This window comes from Urocitellus parryii, chromosome 8 (assembly GCF_045843805.1).
Source record: "Urocitellus parryii isolate mUroPar1 chromosome 8, mUroPar1.hap1, whole genome shotgun sequence".
Classification (NCBI taxonomy): Eukaryota; Metazoa; Chordata; class Mammalia; order Rodentia; family Sciuridae; genus Urocitellus; species Urocitellus parryii.
Window position 1 is genome coordinate 51,080,825 of NC_135538.1, and position 24,183 is coordinate 51,105,007.

Consider the following 24,183-nt stretch of genomic DNA (forward strand, 5'->3'; position numbering starts at 1 on the left):
TTCTTCCCATTTGCCTGTGGCTCTCATTTGCCAGGACATTAACTCTGGCTTGTACTCAATATGACTATTTAGCTTTAGTCCTAATACTAGGTATTCATATTACTTATTAATGTGAATATTGCCAAGGAGTTAGAAAATTAATAGTAGTCCTAGATGAGTAGAGGTCAGTACTGACGTGATAATGTTTTGTGATTAATTATGCAATTAAAATAAATATTTTTAATTAAAAAATTTAGAAATAAGGACTTAGAATTTCTGTTATTCTCATACTAACTTAAGAACCTAGTTTCAATACTCAAAAGCTTGAGTATTTAAATAATATGATCCATCTATAAACATTTACAGAGCATATATTATGTATCAGGAGTTGTCCAAGGCACTAAGGATACAAAAGAACTTATACTCCAGAGGTTAGCAAATCTAGGACTTTGCACATGCTTTACCACTGAGTTAAACACCAGCCCTGGTTTTTTTTTTTTTTTCCTTTTCATTGTTGTTGTTGTTTTTTTTAAGTTGTTGATAGACATCTATCTAGATATTTGTATGTGGTGCTGAGAACCTAACCCAGTGCCTCACATAAGCCAGGCAAGTACGCTACCGCTAAGCCCCAGCCCCAACTTTATTTGATAGTAAAGTTTTGTTGGATCATAGGCCCTCATTCATTATATTATTATGTATGCCTGTCTTCGTGCTTCAATAGGAATTGAGTAGTTGAGATAGAGACTGTCTACCAGATCTTAAAATATTTGCTTTTTGTCCTAAGAAAATAGTTTGCCAGCCTCTAACATAGGGTGACTTTTTTTTTTTTTTTTTTTTTACTATGAAAAGTTCAACTCTTTTTTTTCCCCCCATGTCAGGACCTTCTTTAATAGGGTCTTAGATTTTGATCAGAATTAATAGTTAAAAAAAGGTCCAATTACTTTTCCAAAGTCCGAACATTAGATTAGAAGTTCCTATTTTATTCTATTTTAAGCGCATAGAATTGTTTTGTTTGTTAATTAATTTGTTTTAGTGTTAGTGAGATTGCTTCTTTCTCTGTAAGAATTTCCTAATAGCAAGCATTTGGAAGTTGGATTTGAAGTACCTCACACAGGGCATCTGGGTTTATTGGTGATTTAGAACATATGCAGTATGGTTTTTGGCAAGAGGTTAAAAGGCCAAGTTGTTGGAACCACCCACATAAGTCTTTGTAAACTATGAAGTATTTTTTGTAATTTTAGCAATGAACACAGATCTTCTCGCCTCTGTCCTATGTTAAAACAAAACATAATATGCTTTTAGATGTAAATATAGCTGAAAATTAGTTTTATTTTCTAAATACCATCTGAATCTAAATGTGCTTATTAGGTTAGTAGTTCCTCTCCATGGTTTTCATTCATTAGTTAAGGTAGAGAAATCTCATACAAATTTACATGAAGTTATTCATCTTTCAAGTCTCAGTTACTATAAAAAGAGTATATTTATTTTCATATTTTATATTGTACTTATCTTTTAAATGCCATAGCCACTAATCTCAGTATTAAATGCTAAATCCTCCCACTACTTCACAGGGGATTCCCACTGAAGTTGGGGGATCTAAGGAAGAAAAATTAAGATTTAGGATTTGGGAGTTTTTACAACTAATTTATATTAACATAATAATAGTTCTCTGTGATAAAAATACCTGATAAGGACAATTTAGAGGAGGAAAAGTTTATTTTGACTCATAGTTTTAGAGGTTCAGTCTATGATGAACTGCCTCCATTGCTCTGGGCCCAAGGTGAGTCAGAACATCATGAGAGAAGGGCATGGTGGATGATCATTGCTCCATCATGGTGGCCAGGAGGCAGAGAGAAAGGGAAAGGGGCCACAGGGAAGATGAACCCTTTAAGGGCATACCCCCAGTGACCCATCTCCTCCAGCCATATCCCACATGCCTATAGATAGTACCTAATTAGTCCATCCAAACTAGGATCAGTTTTACAATCATTTTGTTTCTGGATATTCTTGCATTAGTACAGGAGCTTTGGAGGGACACCTCATATCCAAACCATAACAGCCTGCTTTTATTCTCGATAGTCCCATTTTCATGGCAAACTATATGGTCACTATTTGTATATAATTATATTGACCATTGAGCATCTGGATCTGCTTAAAAATTTTAGCATTTAACCATCTAAAGAATTTATTCTGATTTTTTAAATCTCATAGGAATTGGTGGATTGATAGCTAAGAGTTAGCATAGTTGTTAAAATAAAGTTTAACTTTTGCACAAGCCCATCTGATAGTAAAAGCCTAGATTAGGTATGTCTCTACAGCACAAAATCATGTGAATTTCCACTGTTAAAAATAAACTTTCTTGCCAGACACAATGGCACATGCTTGTCATCCCAGGGACTTGGGAGACTGAGGTAGGAGGATCACAGACTTGAAGCTAGCCCAGGAACTTAATGAGACCCTATCTCAAAATTAAACAAAAAAACAATAAAAAATTGTTTTAATGAACTTTTCATGTGGTATTTAAGGATTTTCTCATTCTATGTCCAATCTTTTTTCCTAGGCTTATTTCTTGTTTTTCTTTACCATGAATATCCTATATATTTTCTTCCTTTGCTTAAACTGTTCCTTCTGTTTTTTGCTCTTTGTGCCTTTTAACCTTTTAAATTGCTGTCCATTCTTTTTTTTTTTTTTTTTTTTTTTGCTGGTAGGAGGGTGGAGTGGGGTTAAAGAATCTTACCATGTTGCCCAGAGCTGCCTTTGAACTTCTAGTTTCAAGTGATCCTCTTACTTCAGTCTTCCAAGTACTGCAGCTGTAGGCACACACCATCACTCCCTTCAAATTTCTATCCATTCTTTAATGCCTAATACAAATATCACTCCCATGAAGACTTTCTTTACTCCCCAAGGGATTGAACTCAGGGCATTATGCATGCTAGGCATCGATGAAGACTTTCTAACAGCAATATTCCAATTAATTTCTTTCTTCTCTGGGCTCCCTAAACGTTTCATTTCCATCTTTGTTAAGTATTATAGTGTAACTTGTTGTCCCAATCACTCCCCGCCCCCAGCTCTTTAAAGACAGAAATTGAGTTTATTTTTAAATTCAAATTACCTGTACAAAGCCTTTACCATACTTAGGTGTTCAGTAAAAATGTGTGGTAAATTGGTGTATCTCACTAATTTTATTAGAACAACTAGACCAGAAAATATTTTAAAAAGGGATTCTCTTTATAAGCTTTGTAAGAGTAATTTTAATATGCCAATTTCTAAATTAATTTAATACTTTTAATTGTTTTTATTTTACCTACATTCAGGTTAACACTTTTTAATTTTTCTTCACATAGATGTTTTGCCCAGCCCTAAAGTTTCAGTTCTTTCTTCTAAGACAACTTGCCATTTTCTAATAGCTTCTTAGTTATTTTCCCATTGCCATCTTGTTGTTTTCAGTTAACTCTTAAAAATGGTCAGATGATCAGTTGCTTGACTTCTTGGTAATCACTGCCTTTCATAAATCTTTTTTTGACCACTATTCTTGTGGGTAAGAAACAGGATGAAAGTTATACCTTAAACATTACCTTGATTGTAAGTACTTCTAATGGCAAAAAGGAAAAATTAGCAGATGATATTATAGCCCTGATATGTTTTTTCTTTCAAATTAGTCTAATTTCATTAACGTTGGTATTGGGGAAGCCTGCAACTAGCCCTGTAGGCATGTTAGCTTCATCAGAAGGTTTTATATTGGAAAACAGAAGTTCACAGAAATTTTCAGAATGAAAACCTAAAGGTAAAACCAAATTCTAAATAACTGTCTTTGCCAGACCATCAGGAGCCTGTGGTAGTGCATGCTGTAATCCCAGTATCTGGGGAAGCTGAGTCAGGAAGATCACAAGGCCAGCTTGGACAGCATAGTGAGACCCGTTTCAAACAAGAAATAAAAGGACTGGGGCTAGCTCAGTGGTAAAGTGTGCCTGGGTTAAATGCCCAGTACCAGAAAAACAAACAACTAATTAAACCATCATTTGTCCTTGATCTAGTGATTGGCAGTTAGGAAGTTTTGTTATAAAATTCTCTTAAGTGCTTGACCAGGTCACATCTTAAACTTGTAGTTTTTTTAGCCAGAATAATAATTGGTATTTCATTTCACATAAATTATGAACTAAGGATTATAACTTGTAAAAAATAGATAAATCAATTGATCTCATCTGTCTCATTTGTGTTATAGACTTAAGTTCTTGGGTCATAATGTGATAGATTTAAACTTAATCTGTTCTCATTAGGAGATTTCAGATCATAGCTCACCCTTGATTTAAAATGGGAACATTTAAAATTAATATAGCATCTTCAGATACTCACCATTTCATAGGTATACTTTATATGTCACTATGAGAGATAAATGTTGTTTTGGAATACCTGAAAGCTCTGAGAACCTCTTAGAAGGGAAGCTTACAGTAGGACTTACCTCAAATATAACAGATCCATAAATTTGCTCATAGTCTTTCAGGAAAGTTCATCAAATTCTTCCATTTACTTAGACTTCAGGATCTAAATTATGCTCAGGGCAGTGTACATATGTGTATGGACCGGTGTTAGACAGTTTTACTCTCAGGGCTTCCCTGCTTCTGGCCCTATAGACGTTCATCATCATGGGGAGAAACTAGCATTTGATACTACTTCTCATCTTTAATTCAGAATAATTAAGTTTATTGTGGACTATGAAGGAACTAAAAGATTTGGGTTGAAAAACTGTCTTATATTTTGAGGAGAGAGAGATTTGCCAAACAGAGAATTAGAAATGTATGATTTCACAGATTTGGGACTTGGAAAGCTGAAAGCTGTTTCAAAATGCTAGAATTAGGAAAGTACTCTTTGGCAGTTTATAAGATTAGCCAGGAGGAATTGGTGAAAAAATAAATTATTTTTATGTAACAAAATCTGTAGGGTAAATGCTTAGGAGACATTATTTGAGAAGTTCCCAATAGATTTGGAATCTACATTGGGTAAAGTCAAAATTATGAAAGAGTAAAGATTATGGTGGAAATGTCATTGTTGTTTACTGTACAGATAATCTTAAAGAGTTTAAAATATTTGCATTTGATTCAGACCTTTTAATGTTGGATGTTTTTCCTTTCCTATTATGAATTCACTATAAAGTATCAACCATAGTGGTGATTCCAAAAAATATTGATGCACCTGTGTTGTGACTATAAGTACCATGCATCTTTATAAATCAATTTTTTTTAATAAAAACATCTCTCAGGAATTTTGTTGTTGTTGTTGTATTAAGCTTGTTTGAAGTGGTATTGAAATAGTGAAAAGAGCACCAGACTAATAACTTGGGGGTCTTCTGGTCCTGATTCATATGCAGTTTACTGTGTGACATTAAGCACTCTGGTTCTCTTCTCTCAGATGCAAAATAAGAGGTTGGGAGAGGCACTTACCAAGCACAATTGTGTAGTTACAGAGCACCATTTTCCTAACTAATGTATATGTCCATTTTTAAATTGATGGACATCTATTTTATTGCTCATCTATCCTATGCCCACAGTTTTAGAAATTAATACTATAATGAAAATTCTTATACCATTCTCCAGGGCATACTGCTTATACCAAAATTTCTAGGTCATGGTATATATACTTAAGTTTTATTTGATAGTGCCAAATTGCTTCTAAGAAATTATACCTTCATCTGGAAAATAAGCTTTCTAATTTCAGTATTTCTTTACAAAACATTTGATATTATTAGGCTTTCAAAATTTTTGCCATTGAAAAGTTTTCTCTTTAATTCACATGTCCTCAGTAACAGCAAGGTTGATCGTTTTAATATAGTATTGATCATTTTTCTTTCCTTTTCTATGTACATGGCCCCATTATATTCTTTGTCCTTTTTTTTTTCTGTTGGTTTTTAGAAGCTCTTTATATATTCTAGATAGTGAGTTTTTCTTGGTTAAATGCATTGGAAACATGCCTTCTTTGTCCTTTATTTAGTTTGCTATTTGTGGCCATTAATTTAAATAAAATCATAGTGGTTTTATTGTGGTTTGTATTTTTTTATGCCTGTTTTAAAAATTCTCTAAACTGATGCTTTAAAATATTATTTTGTATACCTTTTAAACTTTTGACTTGAATCCATTTGGATTGGTTTTCTTACCCAGTGTGATATTGAAAGTCTAACTTTATTACATTTTTTTCTCAGCCTGATTACCAATTGGCCTAACATTATGCAGGGGATAATCCATTCTTTCTCCACTGATCTATAGTGTCATGAATCTATATTTTTAACCAATAATTTCTAATCTGACAATGAATCTTTGATTTGGTAGATTTTGAGGTAAATTACCATTGCTTTATATTCTTGTTCACTCTATTTTTGCTCATAAATTTTATGGAGGGAATGGAACATGAGCAACAATGTTGCTCTGTTTTCTATTTTGTTTAGAAAATATATTTAAAATCAATTCTCAGTGATCTCAGAGCTTTGGGAAAGAGATATAACTGCTTTATGTAAAATAAGAATTTATAGCCAGGCATGCTGGTACACTCCTATAGTTCCAGCTGTTCAGGAATATCCTAAGTTTGAGGTCATCCTGTGCAACTTAGCAAGACCATGTCTCAAAATAAAAAAGGCTAGGTGTATAGTTCAGTGGTAAAATGCCTTTGGGTTTATTCAGTTCCCACTACTGCCAAACAGATAGACAGAAATAAAGAATAAATTAATTCCTGGCCTAATCTTCTATTAAGGTCATTTTATGTAGACTGCAAGAAAACACTGAAGATGGTTTCTCAGAATTTCCTCATAAAATGAGTGAGTGAATAATCTTCAGCTGAATGTTAAGCTGCATATAGACAGGTTGTGACTCTAGGTAAAGAGTTCTAGGGAAAGAACAGCTATCAGAATTTTCAGAGGTCTGACAAAAAATATAGATTTTTGTCCATCGAGATCCTGAATACTGTAGGCATTTATAGAAATCCGAGAAAGAGCATGATTTAGATGTAGGACTAATATACTCCTGAAGGAAAGGCTTTTCTGGACTTGTTTTTTTAAACAAAACTTAAAAACAAGGTTGAGAACATTTAGTTTATTTGCATGTTAATTATTTGTGTGCTGAAACAAAACAATGCTCTTTAAAGGAAGATAATAAAATTCATACTCAAGCATCCATTTAAAAATGATTACACAGGTAAAGAAGTAGAAAAATATAATTTATAATCAGAGAAAAATATTAAAAATTATTTATTATTATGTTATTAAAAACAGATCCAGATGGGTTTGGGGCAAAGCTCAGTGGTAGAACATGTATTTAGCATGCATAAAGCCCTGGGTTCAGTCACCAGCATAAAAAAAAGAAAGAAAGAAGTGAAATAAATGAAAAGATCTTTAAAACAAATATTATAAATATGCTTAATAGTTTAAATTAAAACACAGTAGAATAAAACCTATTAGTAAGGTATTATCTGGAAAGATCTGCTCATGGAGCTGAAGCTGGCTACAAAAGTCTGTGACCACCAGTTCTTGCAATCTGGTCTGAAAATTTTCATTTGAGTCACACATAGTTGTAGGCAGGAGTTGATTAGAAGGGAAAGGAAAAGGCAGAAAGAGCCACTATCAAGAGAGAAAGGGAAAGAGTGGGTCCTCTCAGGAGAGAGGCAGTGTGCCCTCCTGCCCTCCAGTTTTATTGTGGGTCTCAAGAAAGTTTTCTAGAGTCCTGCCCAGTTTCACCTTTTGAGTTTTGACTGACAGCAGGATTGCATCAGACTTTCAAGTCCCCACTGTGACTGTGCTTGGTCTTACTTAACTTGTGGGGCACCATGGAGTGGGGATATTTGACTATTATAATGACATGCTAAAGATACAACACCAACTCTAGGTCACCTTGGCTCATGTTGACCAGTTCTAATTGGAACTTGTACTTACAGATTTTATGTTTGGGGGATTTTGCTTCTAATCATCATTTTTATTTGCCTGAGAAAATTTCTCCTCCACTTTTGAAAGATAATCTTACTATATACAGAACTCTACTTTGGTGATTTCTTTCACACTTTAATTCCATCCCACTCTCTTCTTTGACTGGTTTATGAAGAGAAATTCAATGTAGTCTTCATTCTTCTTCCTGTACAGAAAAGTAAGAACCTAACTCCCCCTTTTAAAAATTCTCTTTTGTCTTTGGTTTCCTTATAGTTTGAATATGATACCCCTAGATGCAGATTTTTGGTATACATATTGATTCTGTTTGGTTTTCTCTAAGTTACTTGGATTCGTAGTTTAGTGTCTGTCATTAATTTTGGAAAAATTTCAGCCATTATTACTTCAGATATTTCTTTTGCAAATAAAAATTGAGAGAATCTATTGTTAGTAAGAAATGTTAGTCACCTTGCAAGAAATGTTAAAAAGAAATTCTCTAGGGACATGGAAAATGATGTAGGTCAGAAACTCAGATCCACATTATGAAGGGGAGAGCATTAGAGAATGAATAAGTGAAGGTAAATTAAAGCTTTTTATTTTCTAAATTGATATGTGTTCAAAATAATAAAAATAGTATAACACATTCAACTGTTATAGTTATTGACAAGTGAAATGAATGACAGCAATATTATAAGGGATAGGAGGGAAGAATTTGGAATACTGTAATAATTTGCCTGCTCTACCTGTGAAGCCGTTTAGTATTTTTTGAAAGTAGACTTAGATTAATTGTAAATATAACAAACTTTAGGGCAATGCCTAAAAATTGAGTTTCTTTTCTTTTGATACTTTAAAGATATTGCTCCACTGACTTCTGATTTGTATTACTTTTGAAAGGTTTGGATAATACTTTTTTTTTTTTTTTTTTTTTTTTTTTTTTTTGGTACTGGGGATTGAATTCAGGGGCACCTGACCACTGAGCGCCAGCCCCAGCCCTGTTTTGTATTTTATTTAGAGATAGGGTCTCACTGAGTTGCTTAGCATCTTGCTTTTGCTGAAGTTGGCTTTGAACCTGCGATCCTTCTGTCTCATCCTCTGGAGCCACTACATCCGGCTAATACTTTGGACTTTGCCTAATACTTTGAATTTCAGATTTTTGTGATTTATCATTTTGCTTTATTTGGGCTCTCATAACTATGCTTAGTGCAACTCTCTGGCCATATCAGCCCAATAGCCGTCCTAAATAACTGAATATAGTTCTAAAGAAATTTCCTTTTAATTCATTTATGGTAGATGTAGGATCTTGGGTGAAGATAGAGAGGTTTGAAGGATAGAAGGTACCAATGCTGTCACTGCCTTTTGGTAAAAGCAAAGATTAAATAGTATAGTAGTTTAGTTTTACTGTCAATTTATTTTTTTATTTTCTGAGGAAACTTTTTTCCACAGTCCGTTCTTTATATTTAATTTGTTTTGGTTAATGATTATTTATTGTAAGTGGAATACCTCTACAAATTGACAAAACAGCAAAGTGATTCAGGATTTAAAAATACATATATTTAGTGTATTATTAAATGTAAGTAAAGATTCAAACTATGCATCCATTTTAAAATTGGATTCAAGTTCCAAACTATGTGCCCATATTAAAATTGAACTTTCTTTTTATTATTGAATTGTAAGAGTTGTTTATTCTAGATGCTTATCTAGAATAAAACTTACCTAGATAAGTTTCCTTATCAGATATGTAATTTGTAAATATATTTTGCCATTCACTGGGTTGTCTTCTTACTTTCTTGTAGAAAGGTAAAATTTTAAGGTCCTTTAGTATTTAGCTACCATTGTAGTTTATTCAATTTACTAGAATAATAGATAATGTCTTTTTTTTCCTCAAAAACTCAACTAGCACATTTTATTTTTGAATATCTTATAAATTCCAATGCTTTTAATAAGAGGACATCATTGATTTTGTTAGTATTGGCGAATTGCATGTTATTTTTTTAATTGATATTTTTTTGAGGGAGAGAATTTTTTTAATATTTATTTTTTAGTTTTCGGTGGACACATCTTTGTTTGTATGTGGTGCTGAGGATCGAACCCAGGCTGCACGCATGCCAGGCGAGCTGCTACCGCTTGAGCCACATCCCCAGCCCTTTTTATTGATTTTTTAAAAATAAATGACAGCAGAATGCATTACACTTCTTAGTACACCTATACGCGGCACAATTTTTCTATCTCTGGTTGTGTATAAAGTATGTTGACACCAATTTGTGTCTTTATACATGTACTTCAGATAATGATGTCCATCACATTTCACCATCCTTGCTAACCCCCACCCCTTCCCTTTCCCTTTCACCCCTCTGCTCTATCTAGTGTTTGTCTATTCCTCCCATGCTCCCCCTCCCTACCCCACTATGAATCAGCCTCCTTATATTAGAGAAAATATTCAGCATTTGTTTTTTTGGGATTGGCTAACTTCACTTAGCATTATCTTCTCTGAATCCATTCATTTATCTGCAAATGCTGTGATTTTGTTTTCTTTAATTGCTGAGTAAAATTCCATTGTGTATATATGGCACATTTTTTTTTAATCTGTTCATCTACTGAAGGGCATCTAGGTTGGTTCCACAGTTTAGCTATTGTGAATTGTGCTGCTATAAACATTGATGTGGCTGTGTTTCTGTAGTATGATTATTTTAAGTCCTTTGGGTATAGACCGAGGAGAGGGATAGCTGGGTCAAATGGTGTTCTAAATGTTAATTGTCCCTAGAATTTTGTTTCTGAAAGAAAATTTCTGTGTTTACATATACAAATTTAACTATACAGTAAGCTGATCTTGATGAACTATTAATGACATTGCTTTAAATTATCTGAGATATATCAGAATATATATATTCAGATATATCAGAATGTTAATTTTACTTTAAGACCTTGATTATTTACCTTTCATTTGAAATACCACAAAATTTAACGTGGTATTAAACATCTGAAACTAACAAAATATTATCTTATAAGTTAGAATTTTATTTTAAACTAAGGCTAATAAACACAGTTATCTTTATGGTATTTAGTCAGAACGGCGCACATTTTCTTGGAGACTCAATTTGAAAACAATATTAACTGTCCGATTTCTTAAAGACTACTCCTTTTAGAAAAACAGAATGTTATTTTACAGTGTGAACTTTCAGGCAGTACCCAACCGGAGTTTCCTAGTCATTGAAAATCAAGGGAGCTAGGGATATAATATGCTCAGTTGGTAGAGTGCTTTCCTCACAAGCACAAGGCCCTGGGTTCAATCGCCAACACCTCCAAAAAAAAAAAAAAAAAAGAAAGTCCTGGGAATTACCTATTTCCTTTCTGTAATAATAGTTTGGAATTAAATATGAACTTTGGCTGCATTATTTCATCAGATTTTTGACATGTTAATCATAAAAGTATGTGTATTTTGCTGTTTGTTATGTTACAATCGTTCAATCTAGAAAATGTCTCCTTAATTCACTCATGATTTTCTTAAAAAAGGAAGATGTGAGGATATTACAAATATTTTCATTGTTAGCATTTCAAAGATATTATTTATAAGGAGAAGATAAGAGCTGTCAAATTTTCTAATGGACGATTGAAGCTCTCTGAGGAGGCACCCAGTTTGAAAAGACATCCTGTTTTTCCCAACAACAAATCCTTAATTCTCTGACATCAACTGGAGGTGTTCTATATTTCAGTTCTGTCACTGATAACCTAAATTTGATGGAGAAATTAAAGGGTAAAAGGGATCCAGTCTTTAATACTGTTTTCACTTTAGATTCTAGCCATAAATAGGATCCCTGGGCTATTAGCACTTTAGCCAACACAAATTTGAGAGTTCTCATAACTACCCCTCTTTAGGTGTTACAAATTACTGAAGAAATCACAAAAACTCAGAAAAGTGCCATACTTCTGATTCCTTTTATTAAGAAGGGTACAGGGGAATAGCCAGAAAAAGAGTACATGGGTAGCAAGGTCTGGGAGGATCATGAGCTCAGGAGCCTTAAAGACCCTGTGGTGTCTACTTATGCTGTCTTCTTGTTACACTGGTGTGTATTAACTAAGAAGCTCTCGAAAGCTTTGTGTTCAAGAGATTTATTTATTTTGTTATAAGTAGTTATATGTGACAGTGGAATGTATTTTGACACATCATACATAAATGGAGTATAACTTCTCATTTGTCTGGTTGTACATGATGTACACAGGTCATGCAATCATATATGCACATCGGGTAATAATGTCCAATTCATTCTATTGTCCTTCCAACCCCCATATCCCCTCCTTTACCTTAAAAAAAGAGTTTTTATTAATACCTCATTACCAAATCATGATTGATTAAATCATTGACTATTGGTAATGAACTAAATCTTTTGTCCCTTTTCCTCCCAGAGGTGGGTTCATGGGCTTAGAATTTCTAGCCTTCTAATCACATGATTGATTCCTCTGTCATCGAGTTCCATTTTTGAAGCTATCTAAGGGATCCACTGAGTATCACATCATTAGGATAAATTCTGGGATTATCCTTATTTCTTCTGGGAAACAGAGGCAACCCAAAGGTCCCTCTTCAGATGCTGATACTTGTGATCAGGTCAAAAGGAGTTTAGACATGTCACTCACAGTAACAGGTAATGAGCTTATTAGAAGGGATGGGAAAGGGGTAAAGGGGACACTCCAGAGAGATTGGATGCTCTCAGAGAATAGAGGGACAGCATGCCTCTTCCACAGTCCAATTTTATTGGGGATCTTAGAGAAGTTTCCACAGTCCTTCCCAGGTGCACATCTTGACTTTTGACTGACAGCAGGATAACATCGGACTTTCAAGTCCTCACTGCTCATGCCAACTTTAGGTCACTTTGGCCCATGCTGATTGATTCCAATTGGATTTTTTAAAAAATATTTTTAGTAGTAGATGGACACAATACCTTTATTTTTTATTTATTTATTTTTATGTGGTGCTGAGGATGGAACCCAGTGCCCCACATGTGCTAGGCAGGTGCTCTACCACTGAGCTACTACCCCAGCCCATGGATTGTACTTTTTTTTTTTTTAAATTGGTTCTTTTTAGTTATATGTGACAATAGAATCCATTTTGATATAATTACGCAAGCATGGAATATATAATTTTAATTGGTACTCCATTCTTGTGGATGTACATTATGGTAAGATTCACTGTGGGGTATTTATACATTTACTTAGGAAAATTATGTCAGACTCATTCCACTGTCTTTCTTTTTCCTATCCCCCTTTCCTTCACTCCACTTTGTCTAATCTACTAAACTTTTTTTCTTCCCCTCTACCTCCCTTATTGTGAGTTAGCTTCCACATATCAGAAAACTTCAACCTTTGTTTGTTTGTTTGTTTGTTTGAGATTGATTTATTTCACTTAGCATGATAATTCTAGATCCACCATTTACTGGCAGATGTCGTAAAGTTACTCTTCTTAAGGGCTGAGTAATACTTCATTTTGTGTTGTGTGTGTATGTGTACACACACACCACATTTTCTTCATCCAATCATTGTTGAAGGGCACCTAGGTGGCTCCATAATTTTATTCTTTATCATAAATTCTTACATATTTTATGATTAGGAGGAATTATCCTTATTCCCCTGGATTCTGGGATCTGGTCTGTGAAAAGGGTCACAACAATCTCCCTTTGAGGGTAACTTGTATTCCTCTTATCAGTGTTATTTTGGGCCTGCATTTTACCTGCAGATAACAGAGGGCTACGTGTAAATTGCTTCTCAGAAATGAAAGCATGCAGGAGTCAGCACAGTAGATCCATTTTATAGAATTATTCCTTTAATCTCATGTTCCTACCACTCATGTCTGTCTATGCTCTGTCACTGGTATGGTTGGAAATGGGTTCCTTATGAAATAACAAGGCACTCTTCTGACCCAGGAAATAGCAAGTGTTTTAGAAGCTCTGTGCTAGGAACTGGAGACAAAGATCAAATATATTTTTTATTAAACCACAGTGCATATCAAATACTATTTTCCACGCTTTCTGTTAGGATTAGAAATAATAAGAATAAGACATGATGCATATATTCAGGAAACTCACACTGTAGGGGGAAATAGTGAAGTTGCTTATCCAGGGATTCGGTCTGAAACTTAAGTGTGGGTTTCAAACCTCATAAGCAGAATTTTTCTTAAATTGTCTGAAATTCACCATATTTTTATTACATCCAGCAGCAGCATAGTTGCTATTTCTTCAGGAAAGCATTTGTTGAAATTGTTAGTCTGCATTTAGCATTTTTATTTGTTTGTTTGTTTAATTTTTTTTTTAGTGCTAGTTTTCTGATTTCTCTGGCTGTACATGATGTAGCATAACACCCTATGTGCAGTCTTACATTTATCTAGGGTAACGATGTCCATCTCAAACTGCATCTTTTAAACAGCAGAATCACACTTAGTTACCTTTCTTAGAGAGTGATGTTGCTGTTGTTAGAGTCACAAAGGAACTGAGACCAAAAAAGGGACAATAGACACTCCTCCCAGCACTAGAGCAAATGTTTGTTTATTTATTTATTTATTAAAGGGTCTTTTTTTTTTTTTTTTAATGTGGTGCTAAGTATCGAACCCAGTGCCTCACATATGCTAGGCAAAGCGCTTTACCACTGAGCCACAACCCAAGCCCCATTTATTTATTTTTAATTTTTATTGGTACATTATAATTATACATAATAGTGGGATTCATTGTGACATATTCACACATGCATATAACATAATTTGATCATTACTTTTCTCTTTCCTCTCCTCTTCCCTCCCCTTTCCTCCCTGTTCCCTTTTCTCTACTCTGTTTGGCTCCCTTCTAATTTCATGAACCTCCCCATCCCTTTTTTTCTTAGCTCCTATACATGAGAGAAAACATTACAACCCTTGACTTTCTGAGTCTGTCTTATTTCACTTAACATAATACTCTCAATTCCATTCATTTTCCATTCTTTATGACTGAATAAAACTCCACTGTGTATAGATGACATTTTCTTTATCCAGTCATCTTTTTATGGGCACTCAGGCTAGTTCCATATTGGCTCTTGTAATTGTGCCCATTACAATGTAAACATTGGTATGGGTATACCTCCTCTATAGTATGCTTAGTTCGATAAATACCAAGGAATGTTATATCTGGATTATATGGTGGTTCCATTTCTAGTCTTTCAAGGAATCTCTATACTGATTTCCATAATGGCTGTACTAATTTACAATCCCCCAAACAGTATATAAGTTTTCCTTTTTCCCCACATCCTCATCAGCATTTATTATTACTTGTATTCTTGTTGGTTGCTCTTCTGATTGGAGTGAAATGGAATCTCATTATAGTTTTGATTTGCACTTCCCTAATCACTAAAGATGCAGAACATTTTTTTTATGTATTAGGTGGCCATTTACATTTCTTTTGAGAACTGTTTGTTTAGTTCATTTATCCATTAATTAAAGATAAATGAAAGCATTTTATTTCCTTAATATGCTTCTTCTATGTCAAATAGATAATTTTGTAGTATATTATTTTAATTTGCTTCTTGCTTCTTAATAATTTTTAAAGGTTATTTTCTTCATGGAAAGTAGTCTAGTTTGGATTAACCTAAGTCCAATTTTAGTATGTTAAAACTTTTCTTCCATTTCATTGCATTTCCTTCTCCTTTCTTCTCCTTTTATCATAATACAAATAATTTATGTCTACTTTATAAGACCATCAACATGATTTTAAAATTACTGCTTTATATACCTGTATTTTAAATGAGATAGGAGAGAGTTCCATACAAAATACCCTTTTAGTATTTTGGGTAGGGCAGATCTGCTAGTGATTAATTCTCTCATTTTGTTTATCTAACTATGTTTTGATTTCTTCTTTTTTCCCACTTGGCTCTCCTTTGTTTTTAAAGAATAGCTTCACTAAATACAAAATTCTTAGTTGATTGTATTTTTCCTTTTATCACTCTGTATGTCATCTCACTGTCTTTTGGCCTACATGGTTTCTGATGAGAAACTCTACAAATCTTTTTAAGGAAACTTTTTGAGGAATTGCTTTCTTTTGCAGCTTTCAAGGTTTTCTGTGTCTTTTGACATATTCATGATATATTAAGTTTAGCTTTGAATTTGTTGAGTTCGTCTTTGAGTTTGTTGAGTTTCTTAATATGCAGATTGTTTTCCTTCAAATTTGAGGAGTTTGGGTTATTATTTCTTCAGTATTCTACTTTTTTCTTTCTCTCCTCTTCTTCTGGGACTCATATTATGTACATATTAGTAGGTGTGATGACATCCCAGAGATCTCTTAGGCTTGCTTCTTTATCTCTTTCTTTTTCTTTTTGTTCTTTAGACTCAAGAATCTGAATGGATCTCTTTTCAAGTTCACTGTCATTTCTTTTGTCTGTTCAAATAGCAGGGCATCAGTAGGTTGTCCTATAATTCAATTCTTATATACTAACTACCTGGAGGTAGCATTAGATCCCACAGGTTAAGCAATAAGTCCACAAGCCTCTTACCATTTCACAAGCCAATTACAAATTCTAGTTTGTGACCTGTGCTACTGAATGATCAACTATAAATTGTCTGTGATCCCCTCTTCAGGTTTTACTAGTTTCCTGGGGTGTCTACAGATCTCAGGGAAATCCTTTATTTACATTCCCATCTGTTATAAAGGTTATTACAAAAGATAAACAATCAGTTTAAAGAGATCCACAGGGCAAAGTATGGAGAAGGACCCTCCTACCCTCTTAGGGTATGTTGTCCTCCAGAAACTTCCATGTGTTCAGCAATCAGAAGCTCTCTGAACCTGGTCCTTTTAGGCTTTTATAGTCTTCATTACCTAGGCATGATTGATTACATTATTGGCCATTGGCAGTCAGCTTAATTTTCAGTCTCTCCCTTCTTTGGAAGTTGGGGATGGAGCAGAAAGTTCCATATCTAATCTCATGGTTGGTTCCCAGGGGCTCCCATCCAGAGGCTTTCCAGGAACCCCCTAGGCACCAGTCATCTCATTAAATCACAAAAAGAGACCTGGGGATGTGACTCTGTGGTAGAGTGCTGACCAAACAATGCCAGAGGCCCTGGGATTAGGTTCTCAGTATTGCAAAACAAAAGATATATGAAAAGATACTCATCACTTAAGAGATTCCAAGGGTTTTAGGAGCTGTGTGGCAAGAACCAAGGGTCACAGAAAAAGTGTTTTTTTTATTATATCACAGTATTATATCTCCTCTCATAAGTTTTCACTTCGGCAATTTTACTTTTCATCTCCAGAATTTCTATTTGGTTCTTTTTTGTAATTTCAGTGTCTTTTGCACAAACTTTGTGCTTTTTTCCATTGCTTTCCTTGTTCAGTCCCACCAAAATTTTTCATGGTCACAGATCATGCAATGTTGACTTTCGTTTTCAGGTTTCTGTATATATTAGAATATTCTTTTGTTTGGATGAATTTTATTCACATTTCAAATATCAACTCATGTCACTTCATGGAAACCTTCCTAGATTCTCAAAAATCTGTTGTATCTATGAAAGTGATAATAAGATTTTTAAATATTTATTTCAATACCTATCATATCATAATTGCCTATGTACATGTACTCATCTTTATCTCTAAAGCAGCCTATAAAGTTCATGAGGTCAGGGACTCTTATTATGAGCAACCTGTGACCTATCATCTAACATTGGACCTCAATGAGTTGCTAAATGAATAGAGAATTTATGTCTGCATTTATGAATGAAGAAAACAACCATGCTCAGTAATGGAAATACAAAGATATCTTAGACAAATGCCTGAATAAAATAAACCTTTGAAACATCTTGTGTTTGAACAATACAGTTTCTATTAGTAATGTGGGATTAATCACTTAAACCAGTGATTCTAGATAAAGCCTTATGTGCTCTATTTGAAACAATAAAATAGCAAAACTAAATTTGAAACCAAAAAGCATTATTTACAAATAAAAGAAGAAAATGAAGAGAACTTTTTAACATATCATAGGTCATAAACATTTTCTCATGGTGGGGAATATACTCTAACATTATCTATTGCTGAGGCCAACAAATTATCTATAGAACAGATAGTATATAGTTTAGACTTTGAGGGCTATAATGTCTGAAAACCTGTTGCAACTTACTCAACTCTACCTGTAGCAAAGGAACCCATAGATCATTCCAAATGGGGTGTGGTGCATCCCAATAAAGTTTATCTCCAAAAACAGGCAGCAATCAGAATTTGGTGCAAGTGCTGTAAATCTATTACACAGATATAATTAGCTCCCTATTTTTGGAATTTGTCTTCAATTTATTTCCCCATTAGTAATCTAGCATCACTTCATGTTCATTTTCAATTTTCTGCCTAAGATAAATTCTAAATGTAATATACTCTTTCTGAGACTAAGAGTATATCCTTGGGCTGGGTTTGTGGCTCAGCGGTGGAGTGCTCGCCTAGCACATGTAAGGTGCTGGGTTCAATGCTCAGTACTACATAAAAATAAATAAATAAAATAAAGGTAAAAAAAAAAATAGATGCAGCCATTGCCTTAAAAAAAAAAAAGTAGATCCTTATGAGTTAGTCAGCTTCCTGATACGGTAGCAAGTACTTGAAATAAACAACTTATAAAAAGGAAGTTTATATTAGCTTACCATTTGGAAGTCTATAAGTCAGTTGACCCTGTTGCTTTTCAGGCTCTGAGAACGCAACATACCATGGAAAGGAACGTGTAACTGAGCAAAGCACTTACCTTATGGCCTAGACATGAAAAAGAAGAGAAGAAATTCTGGTTCCATAGTCCCCTTCAAGGGCGTGCCCCCAGTGACCTAAAACCTCACTCTGGGCTTCACCTTTTAAAGGTTCTTTTGCTTCCCAGTTAAGTGCCAAAGTAGGGATCAAGCCTTTAACACTTGGCCTCTGGGGGACATTCTAGATCCAAACTATAACCTTATAACTTTTTTCATCAAGGATAGATAATTTAACATTTGCTTTCTAACTGTGACTGTGAGCATTTTGTTTTGTTCTTTTTGTGGTTATTGAGAATGGAGAAAGATAGAGTGAAACTTTAGAAGGAAAGAAAGAAAGAAAGACTGGAGGGAAACAGATTGAGATAATAATAGGGATATAAAACTTGAAATATTCCAGGAAGAAGAAAATAGAGAAAAATTCCATAACAACAAATTTTCCTACTCACATGCCAAGTTTTTATTTATTTAAAACATTTCGTACATCAAGTTTGAGATTTAGGTGGGGTTTTACAAATTAGAAATAAAATTTTTTATTTTTCCTAAAATATTCTTAGACTGGCATGATTTTCATTGTGGTTAACCAGTGAGAGAGAGAGAGAGAGAGAGAGAGAGAGAGAGAGAGAGAGAGAGAGAGAGAGAGAGAAAAAATATATGTGTGTGTGTCTATATGTGTGTATATGTATATATACATGGAAAAGTCTAATCAATTGGTTCAGGGATTGGCATCTTACTATCAGTGGGCCAAATTCTTCCTTTTGTCTGTTTTGTGTATATGAAATTTATTTATTTTTTAATTTTTCCTTTTTTTGGTACTAGGAATTGAACTCAGGGGCACTCACCACCGAGCCACATCCCCAGCCCTATTTTGTATTTTATTTAGAGACAGGATCTCACTTGAGTTGCGTAGTACATCTTTTTTTTTTGCTGAGGTTGCCTTTGGACTCGCAATCCTCCTGCCTCAGCCTCCCAAGCTGCTGAGGTTACAGGCATACACCACCATGCCTGGCCATAAATGAAATTTATTATAATATAATTAGGTACATTGACTTAGTATTGTCAATGGCTGCTTTCAGGTTTTAAAAGGGCAGAGTTATGTAGTTGTATCAGAGACAGTATGGCCCATAAAGCTTAAAATGTTTACTATCTTCTACTTTACAGGAAAAGTTTACAAATCCCTAAATTAGAAAAATTGTATATTTAGTCAGTTTACTGAAAATGGATCTACAAATATACAAGTAATTTTGCTACAAATGGGTAACCAAGATTTTAGACACTTAATTTGGAGACCAGATCTAGGAGCTTAAAATACAAAACACAATGTTGAAAAATGACAAGAAATGTTAGAATACAGTGAACAAGTATGCATTCCATGAAAGATGAATTTCAAAACTCCTACATACTTGTTATTAAGAAGTGCCTGCCTTCGTTATAAAAAGACCTACTTACACATAGTTGGAAGTAGCCAACTCTATAAAGTTTTGCCCAGTCTTTAAAATGCAGCAGTTGTACTGTGTGACAAGTTTCAATGGAGCATTGCTGAAATAACTGTTACAGCTTCTGAATTAGGCAACAGTATTCAAATTGAAAAACTCAGACTCAATAAATGTTTGAAATCTGTGTGCATAAGCTTATTCCAAAGATGAGCTTTATTTCTACTGGACATGTAGCCTAAATTCTTTTTGACATGAGTGTAAGACTAGATATGTATAGGTGAAGGAGAGGGGGAGATTGGTTAAAAGGATACAATGTCTCTTTTTTTAATATTTATTTTTTAGTTGTAGATGGACATAATACCTTAATTTTATTTATTTTTTTTAAAGAGAGAGAGAGAGGATTTTTTAATATTTATTTTTAGTTTTCGGTGGACACAACATCTTTTTTTTTTTTTTAATGTGGTGCTGAGGATCGAACCCAGCGCTCGTGCATGCCAGGCATGAGCGCTACCGCTTGAGCCACATCCCCAACCCTTTCTTGTGTGTGTGTGTGTGTGGTGGTGCTGGGGATTGAACTCAAGGCCTTATGCATACAAGGCAAGCACTCTACCAACTGAGTTATACCTCCAGCCCCAATTTTATTTTTTTATATATGGTGCTGAGGATGGAACCCAAGGCCTGGCATGTATTAGGCGAGCACTTTACTGCTGAGCTACAATCCAAACCCCAGGATACAAAGTTTCTATAAGATAGGATGAGTAACTTCTGGAGATCTGTTTACTGCATGGTGACTAGAGTTAATAATGCATACTTAAATGCTAAAGAGATTAGATCTTAAATATTCTCACCAAAAATATTAAGTATGAGGTGACAGATATGTTAATAAGCCTGATTAGTTTATCTCTCAGGAATTTTACAGTTGTATGACACCACACATTTATATGACATAGAGCTAGTGAAGGGAAATAAATGGAGACAGGCTGTATTTGTCAAGACAAAGCAGTGCTATTACAGAACTACAAATATTATAGTAGACATTCTGTTGCCCAAAAGAAATTGATTCTCATATCATTTTTATACATTTCTCTTTATTTAATTTTTGAGTTTATTTTATCTTGTTTCTCATCATTTGCTTTTCTGTGATACTTATTCTATATTAAAAAATGTTAGTGTTATGCCAAGAATTCACATTATGATTGTTCTTCAGATGTTCTTAAGAAAGGGTGGTGAGCCCAAGAACCAGAGAATGTGTCTGTTGTAATTACTACAGCTTTGAATAGGACTTTAGGTTGTTCAGAATAGAGAAGTCCAATGAGCTGGGGACTCTTTCCAAACCCATATACTCAGGTTTTCCTGTAACCCCACTGATTGTTTGTTTGTTTGTTTGTTTATTTATTTATTTTCCCCCCTTTGCAGTACTGGAAATGGAACCCAGAGACATTCTATCATACACTACATCCCCAGCCTTCTTATTTTATTTTTGAGACTGAATTGCCCACATTAGCCCCAAACTTGCTACCTTCTAACTCAGCTTCCCAAGTCCCTATAATTACAGGCATATGACATTACACCAGACTGATAGTTCTATTGTATTATTTCTCTGTTTACATGGATTTGGTTCTTCACATATTCACAACTTTCATGTTATTCCTTTCTCCTTGAACAATTATTCCATTTTGCTGAGCATTGTTTCTTTCATTTAATAAATACTTACTAAACATATAAAATGCATTTTGCACTGAGTCCAGGGATATTATGTTCATCCAGACACACACAATGTCAACTCCCAAAGAATTTGTCATCAAATGGGCGAGTCAGATAAAGAAAGGGGAAGTTATGTAAATTAAGAACTGAGAAATTAAGTGTTAAGGAAGCAAGTTTTGAAAATCAAACCAACATTCAAGCAGTATTACATAGAGCATTGGTTTTAGATTTTGTTGATCTGTTTTCAAATCCTTATAAGCCATGAGACTCTAAGTTAACTTCAGTGATACTTGCTGGGTTGTATTAAGTCTTAGGAATAAATAGATGTAAAGCACTTAGCCTAGTGCCTGCTGAGTAAATGATGTTTTCCCTTTTTGTAAATCATCATTCAAAATTGTGATTCTAGAGCTTTTAAGTAGATGATTTATCTGGCTTCTACTTCATAAGAAATATGAAAAATGGATATATGATTATTTTGAAGACACTTTATCAGCATTCTGACATAAACTTATTAGAAATCAATTTTTATAATTCTTTTTATAAATCTCACTCGGAATTCCATTAAGGTATATTGACTATCTTAAAAACTTGTAATATTACTTATAAAACATTTTATCACACTAATAATTCTGAAACCACTGGTCCTGAATTTGTGAACTAAAGAGGGAGTACTTCTCTGTCTCCCCACCTCCTTCATCCTGTAGTTTAATCAAGTTATGTTTTATGTCCAGAGAATAATTTTTATAACCTTTATTCCTGAGTTATTTAAAAAACATTTAAGTAAATCATCAATGAATTGATGAAATGTATTTTCTAAAGACTTGTTATATTTAGAATTTTCTCTATGTGAAGAATATTAAAATTAACATTTTGGAAATTATACAATGTTTTATTTAGAAACAAAGTTCTTGCTTTTCACAGAAAATAATTGTTTTGCTTCTTTGAAATTAAGTAGCATAACTATTGCTAAAAATATAAACTGAGGGTTTGAGATTGTAGCTCAGTGGTAGAGTACTTGCTTCGCACATGGGAGTTATGGGAGGCACTGGATTCAATCCTCAGCACCACATAAATAAATAAAAATAAATAAAATAAAGGTATTGTGTTCATCTATTACAACTATTTTCAAAAATATATAAACCAAGTTTGGTATAGTTGCAGCACTGTTTGTATTTCGTCAAAAGTGTGATGATTGATATAAAATCAGAATATTGTCTAGAGGTTACAATTCTTGTAACATTAAATAACAAATCATTCCAGTTTTGTTATACCATATGTAATAATCATTCAAGATTTGTTGTTTAAAACTACCTTAAAAATGCTAGCTGGGTGTAGTAGTGTATGCCTATAATCCCAGTGGTTCGGGAGGCTGAAGCAGGAGGATCTTGAGTTCAAAGCCAGCCTCAGCAAAAGCAAGTTGAGCAACTCAGTGAGACCCTGTCTCTAAATAAAATACAAAAAATAGTTCTGGGGATTTGGCTCAGTGGTTGAGTGCCCCTGAATTCAATACTCGTCCCCCAAAATAAGAAAGCTAATTTCTTAAGTATAAGCACAAAATATCAACAGTACATAGAATTATTTTATATAAACCATTCTAAGTCAGCATTGAAAATAGTGATCAAATAACTACTTTCGTATCAAAAAAAAAAAAAAAAAAAAAAAAAAAAAAACAAGACCAGTGAGGGATTAAAGTGGAGAAGAAACCTGAGGATAGTGTTGGCAGGACTAGCACAATAAATAGTGAATGGCTGCACTGCAAGAGGAAAATGGACATGTGCTATCATGCCATTCTTCCTATTTGAGTTAGACAAATGGTATATGCCCAGGGGTAATGAGGGACAATGCTCTGAAGAAAGACAGGAACCACTTCCATACAGCCCTGCCAGATTCAGGAAACTAATGGTACATCTGCTATTTTGTTGTTGCTGTTGTTACTTTGGATACGTTACTGTTTCTATAGCATTTATTTTGTGGATCCTCACTCAGTGCCAGCTTTTGTGTTGGCAAAGTATTGCCATTTACCCTTTACTGAACTTCCTGAAAACTGTGCATATTTTTTTTTCTCCCGCCCTCCCTCCCTCTTTCTCTATCATTGTGTTCGCTCTGTCCCACTCCACCAAGTAGAAAATTTAGTTTTCTAGAAATTTCTTACCATTGATTTATAGAGGTTTTGTTTTGATTTGGGTTTGTCTTTTTTGTTTGTTTGTAATAGCAAAATTTTATTTTGCCCTCCTCCCCATCTCTAATAGCAAAATTCTATACTCTAAAAGTCCTTTTACCTTTTTCTTTCTTGTAAAGCTATGTCTTAAAGAAATTTCTTATTTGAAAATTAATGCCAACACAGGCATTCATTGATTTATTTAGTAAACTTTCAATGAATTTTGTAAGGCTCATAATAACCCTGAGCTATATGGTATTATGGGTGATTCAGTAAAGTATTTAAAAGT

The 24,183-nt window shown here is 34.0% G+C and overlaps 1 protein-coding gene across 2 annotated transcripts in view; it reads left to right on the plus strand.

Annotated features, from left to right (window-relative positions):
* Rev3l (REV3 like, DNA directed polymerase zeta catalytic subunit) overlaps window positions 1–24,183 on the plus strand; it is a 169,370-nt gene that overhangs the window by 27,500 nt on the left and 117,687 nt on the right. The gene's annotated exons all lie outside the window — the stretch shown is intronic.